We start from the raw sequence: 7,079 nt of genomic DNA, 5'->3' as shown, positions 1-7,079 counted from the left end.
AACATGTTTTTGGAATTTTTCTGTTTTCTCCATTTAAAATGTTTAAATTTGGCATCTGATTGGGTTCTATTTCATAATTCAGGCATTTTATTACTATAATTATTATTCTTTACAACTTTTTAGTCATCTTTTTATTTTTACTTGCTCTGTTCACGCCTATCTTCATGCTAACGGATAAACTCTGTGCTAAAAACACAGACACAGTGTATACTGTCAATAATGGAAAAGTGTCTGCTAGTCTTGAGCCAGAAAGGAAGCGCATTATGTAATACCTCTATATACAGTAGAGGCACATGTAATAACAATGTTAACGATAAAAAGACGGCTCAATACATTGCAAAGACCCGAGTGTAGTATCTACAGTGCAGACACGCGAGTCATTCAGGATCAGGGTGTCTCTCTGGAGCATATCAACAAAAGAGAATCATGGCGAGGAATGCAGCCGGACAGCTTTCTCGGAAACCGAGTGTTGAACAGCACAGAGAGCACGCATTTTTGATCAGTCCAGTCATACAGTCTCTTTTTCTCTTCCTCTGGGTGCGTCCACCTGTCTGAAAAACAGATACTCTTTCTGCTGCTCAGATATGCTATGTGGTATTTTTCCTTTTCATGGGAAAATATTTTGGGCCAGACCTGAGAGAAGCTACAGTATAGACGCTTTAAAAATGCCCAAACAACATTAACATGGTCGCCCAGAAAATCACACCGCAAGGTCCTTTTAGTGGCTGTTCAGGAGCTTCTGATCGAAACCAGTGGTCATCCTCAGCAGATGGAGTTTTGTGAGTTATCATGGAACTGTAAATGCCAAAATTCCCAATGATCTTTTCTTTAAAGAGTTCTTGTCCCTATTGGTTTGGAAGTTAGGATAAAATCTTTTGTCTGAACCACAGTCAGTGCCATCCATCCAACAGCTGGAGACATTTCCTATAAAATTAAAGTGCCAACTTCAGTGAAGAAACGCCAGGAGCAGGAATGCTGTATTGAGGGGAAAACTCAGAGTAATTACCCAGGGCCCCAGTCAAAGGAGGAAAAAAGCTGGAAACAAAAATTTGGTTTCCTTGGCAATTTTTTTTAAGAAAGATGTGCCATGAATACATTTAAATTGGTGGAATAAATCAGTTGAAAGACTGAATTTTGTATGAAAAAATAGTGGAAGCTCTTTGAGGCCCCTCTCACACCTTAAAGGTGCAAAATGGTTTGCCCCACTACGACGCTGCTGGAGCACCAACACACTCTGTCACATTTCTTTCTTTCCCTGAGAAAGGGATTTTTGGGGTTCAAAAAAGAAAAAGTCTAACCAGGATGTGTGACCACTAAGTACAGAAAAAGGGATGTTACAGGTACATGCATAGATTGGACCAGACCCAGAAAACCCGGAGTGACAGGAGCCAAGAGGATGGAGACAATAGAGGACAGAAACAGGACTAAAATATGAAAAATTGTTTGCACTGAATGCTTAGAAAAGTCATAAACAGGTGGAATGCCCAAGATGAGTTTAACAGGTACGTTCAATGCAAATTTATTCATTCACTTAGAAAATAACAGACTTAAAAATAAAGTACAGTACAGTCCTACCGCGCTCAATGTAGGTGTTCAGATCACAGCCTCCCTACTGTGGTAGCAGGTTGAAGGCTCTCACAGGCTGGGCTCAGTACTGGAAAACGGTTCTCTCTGAAACCTCCTCTGACAGCTCTGAGATTTTCTCCCAAGTCTTGGCTAGTCTTTGCAGGACTCCGCACAAAAACAGACCTATAAATTAGGTCAGATCGTTACCTTTAGTTCCGCTCAGTTTCAAATATCACAATTTCATTCATATAAAAACAATGCAACTATCTATTTCTTTTATTAGTTTTTTTCCATCCTTGCCTGTCTGCAACTTATTTCCAGAGTTATGGTATTCACGTGCTGCATAATGATTTAATTTTATATATGTACACACACACACACACACACACACACACACACACATTGTTAGGTTTTATATTTTAGCACTCACACATGTAGCACTTTGATCTGCAGCATTTTATGTATGAAAGGTGCAATACAAATGTTATTGTTGTTATTATCATTATAGTTAACTAGTTTAAAAAGCTGCACTTGTACACTTGCCTTTTCCGCCATATCTTTGAAAGAAATTGCACCAATTTGTTTGGGGTTCAAAGGTTGAAATACTTGTGAAAGGCGTCTGAAAGCAACACAAGAAACGTTACGTCACTCAGGGTTTCAAAGGGTTATATTGCTTTGTTAGACTGCAAAAACCCTTTTAGGACTTTTTAAATCCAGTCACGGTTTGACATGTTTATTTATGCTGAAATAAGTCAACAGTAACCATGTTGGAGAATATCAAAATATATGAAGGTTTTAACAGCAGTCAGTTGTTCCTTAAAGCTAACTGATACACTGACAACAATGTCTGTTTTTAAAAAAAAACCTAATTATGTAATCATGTAAAGACATAAGTGTATTTAAAAAGCTAGGGAAATTTCCTAGCATTTTAAATTTACTTATTTCTTGGAAAATGTGAATACACACACACACACACACACACACACACACACACACACATATATATATATATATATAAACACACACTCCATAAGGTTTTAAATTCCAGCACTCTCTCATGCAAAGCACTTTGAGCTGCATTTTATGTATGAAGAGTGCAGTACATATACAGATTATTATTATTATTAACTAGTTTAAAAAGCTAAACTTGCAGTAAACGCACAATCGTTTACTGAAGTTAAGGTGCATAATATAAAATACAAACAGCATACATTTTGTAAATTTTGCAAAATTTAAAATATTCATAAATTCTTTATAAAAAAAAAATGCCTATGCTAAGGGTAAAATTTTACTAGCAAAATAATCAGCAGCTAGGCCGGTAATTCAGAGTACCTAAAAACAAAAAAAAATGACAGTATTCTTTCTCTACCAACAAAACAGTACGTACTGCTTATTGGCAGTATTATTATTATTATCATTTGTAATTATTAAATGTCATACTTTCCAGTGGCCAACAGCACTGGCATAATCGATTTAGCACTGAAGCTAGCGGACTTTAGCTGCTAACGTTTCTAGCACACGTAAATTAGCATCACGGCTAACGGCTGAGTCAACTCACCTGCGCAGGTGTCGCAGGCTGCGGTGCACGCGCTGCGACAGGCAGCGTGCGCTGTTTTTTTAATCCACACTCTGGTTTATATTGTCAACACGAAACACAACTTAACCACGAAAACACAACATAAAAACTTCAACAGAGTTCTCTGTTGTTTTTAGCTGTATTTCTTACCACTTCAATGACGTATTTTCGCTCACATTCAACCAAGCTTGACTCTCTGCCCTTTCACCCCTACACCCTCACCGATTTATTTTTTTTCTTTAAACTTTATTCGTAATCAAAAACTGGCTTTTACATTCATGAACAGGTTTAACAAGTAAAAATTACAGACTAAACGACATTTCTCAAAATAAACAACAACAAAAACATACAAATATCAAAAGAAATTTTAAAAAATAATATTAATAAAAAATGAAATTTAACAACTCATTCATAAAGACAAGAAATTTTAGTCTGGTTTTCATAAATCGACATATTTTCCCTTTTTATGTCCTCCATTAAAACACCAAATTTAATGAGCTCATATTTTAACTTTGGAAAATCTGAATCATTTTCAGAAATCCAGTTTTGAAATGATCCCCAAAAAGATCCTGTATGTTCACAAATAAAAATCAGTAGTTCTAGAGTTTCAATTTCGGAATCACAAACCACACATTTATTTTTCTCGATGTTAAATCTTTGCCTTAGAAAGTCATTACAGGGGTAAATATTATTTATCATTTTAAAAAGAGGTTCTTTGGCTTTAGGTGAAATTATGAGAGAGAGAAACCCAGTTCTTATTCTTCTTATTTTTTCCTCAGGTAATTCTTTTAACAGATTTTTCCTTTTCAATGATAACGGAAAAAGTTCTGAAGTGAGAACACCTTTGATAACTGTATTTGTACATTTCTTCTTTGTAAAACTGACTTGGTCTATGAGCAGTTTGGGCAAATGTCCTTCACTGATTTTGATCGATCCATGACCATCACCACCGTAACGTAGCCTAACATGATAGATGGAGGGCTAAACAATCTCATTGGATAACGCTCATCAAAACCAACAATGCACATTTATTTTATATGTGACATTTAAACACTGTTAAATTCACTGTTGTTTTTAGTTATTACATTTAGTTTTTTTCACATATTATCATTACTGTGGTTAAATGATTAAGACTTTATTCATTTATTACCTTTTCAGTCCCCTTTTGTACTGTGGGTTACAAAAGTAAACTGACTTTTTTAAGCAAAAAAAAATCAAAAGGTATATAAGAGATCCATGGATTAAGAGAAAAAGGTCAGGGGCCTAAAAAAAACTATGCATAAGGCCCAGAATTTATTCTATTTTTTATTATTTTATTTTTACAGGGACAGTGCTGCTAATTTTCAGTTTTCAGTTTAGTACTACACTCCTTGTCAGGAGATCATCAAAGTCATCAGAGTTGTTTCTCTCAGGACCATAAATGTCTGTTCAAGATTTAATGGTAATTCATGCAATATTTGTTGGGATAGTTGGTGAACCAACCAGCCCGACAGACTGAGACTTGAAAGAAAGACCAAAAACATTACAGAGAAATACAACAAGTGACAACCATCTCATAAACACTGCTGTAAATCTAGATGTGAGTCCGAGCCCTGGTCCTTCAGGGTGTTAAAGGTCAGAAAGGTCAAAGCTAAATGGGATTTAAAAGGTAACAATAACATCCATTTCCATAGTTTACAACAACATGAAAAAATGGCAAGGAATTATCGGCATGTGTTTAAATTCCTAACAGTTGAAGTGAGAAGAAATAACAAAGGTGGCAACACAGTGAGGGTGTGTCAGTCTCTTTCACTCAACGACGCACAGCAGACAAACACAGCATGATTGTCTGGTTTACAAAGTCAGTCTTACAAAGCTTTGACGGCAGTTCTGTACTTTGGACTTTTTCACCTGCACAAGTCCGTACTGTAAAATAAATGTGTCTGCAAGTAAATGAAAATGATTTTCCTGGCTGTAAAAAGCTGTAACTTCTTTCATCTTTTCATCTCACAATAAGAAATACAGGAATGTGAATAAACTGATGAACAGTAATGTAAAACCACAGAGAAGACTGTTAGTGGCACCGTGTCTTATCTCTTTTTTTTTTTTTTGACATTTTGTTTATTTGGTTACTCTTCACAAAAGCTATTATACCGTCAATTAGATAATTCAATCAGGTAAATTTACAGAGTAAACTATTTTTCAGGTTTTTAAAGCAACAACATAAAACAAAAAATAATAAGATTTTTAAAATTTTTTTTTAATTATCTCTGGTTTCAACCTGCAGATAAGCATTTATCTTCACCTCATCAAATGTCTTGAGTCCATCCAGGCAGAGCACATTTCTGTGTCTCTGGAGAGACAAAGGTATGTATGTATAGGAATGTGATGACAGACAGAAAGCAGCATGCAGTATAAGACACTAAGATCCTATATGAGTTGGAGGCATTTAATACATTTAATTAAATGTATCTGTGACTTTGAGGTTAAAATGGGGATGGGATGAATCATTTGCATAGTTGATCGTGTTTGAGTAACAAACACACCTGTGCAATTATTCACACTTATGACAATGCAAATACACAAGTAAACCTAAACACACTCACACCCTGCAGAGGCATCCCACGCACTCCTACTAACACACCCACATCAGAGGTGCATTAGTCCCACACCTCTTTACTTACTCAGAAATCCACCTGCTGAATTTCATTGTAAAAACTAGGCCGGTTTTTCAAAATTCATGCATGTTTTTCTCATGGTCTAAGACAACGTTTTTCAGGCCAAAAAAACCCTTTGCTGAAAGAGAGATGGAGCAGGGTCCACCTAAGTTTCACTTGAGATAATTCTCAGAATATTTTCAGGTTTCCCTCATTTGCACTTGCTTGTAGTTGCTATGCCAGCAGCAGTTGTCGCATGGCTCGGTGCTTCAGCCTCACCCTCTGCACTTTTTGCTGGTGTTTTCTGAGGTGGATGGTGTGTCAGAGACTCTTGCTTGAGAAAGTTATAAAATGATCTTTTGTGACTCACAGTAATGTCCCTTAACTTGATGTAATGGTAAAAGTACAGCTAATTTGTCATTATGTGAAAAAAAGGTGCCACATAGTAATTTAAGTGTTAGCTAATTTACATAGTTGCGCAACAGTTAGCATAATTAATGTTGTGTACTGTAAATTGGATGGGTTTTATGAATATATCTAATGTGGTGAATTCATGTTAATGTTTATTTTCAGCCTAATTTTGATTTTGGGGGGCAAAAATTTAAAACTTTCATTTAATTGTCAAGAAGTAATTTGGTGCCTCCCCTGCAGTAAAGACCCCCTGTTGAAGACCCGGGGTCAAAGGCAGTCCAAAAACATGAGTTAACATGATAATCTCTCTCCCAAAACCACAACAGTGAAAATAAAGCTCATTTTATGGAGCAGCTTCTTCTTCTTTCTCACACCTTTATGTCATACAGGCATTAAATGCAGAATGACTGCATCAGGGAACATTTTTCTTTTTGCAAGATAATAACTTTATTTATATGGCACCTTTAAAACAGTTGTTTACGAAAGCAATGCCTCTTTTTAGTATTCTTATGAATTAACCTCTTACTAGCACTACTGAAGTTTGTATACTGTATATTTGTACATTTTTAATGATATATTGTGTTATGTAACACACACCTTTTAGGTGGTTTTCCCTTTGTTAGTGAAACTATTGCCACTGAATACTCCATTGAAGGAGTGAATGAAAAACAGAGAAAACAGTGTTTGGTGCAAATATATTTTAATCATATGCCTGGAAATTAAATCAAATCATACATTCTCATAGTTTCATTTTTCTTTCCACTTTTTTTTCTGGCAATTATTGATCACAACTGTTTTTTTCCAGGCCAACTGAGGTCAAGTGCTGGAACTTTTCCAGCACGTTCATTTTTATTCTTTAACATAAAACACTGAAGGGAAGGGAAAAAAAT

This window comes from Plectropomus leopardus, chromosome 4 (assembly GCF_008729295.1).
Source record: "Plectropomus leopardus isolate mb chromosome 4, YSFRI_Pleo_2.0, whole genome shotgun sequence".
Classification (NCBI taxonomy): domain Eukaryota; kingdom Metazoa; phylum Chordata; class Actinopteri; order Perciformes; family Serranidae; genus Plectropomus; species Plectropomus leopardus.
The sequence above is the reverse complement of the archived record's forward strand: the minus strand, read 5'-3'. Positions refer to the sequence as shown.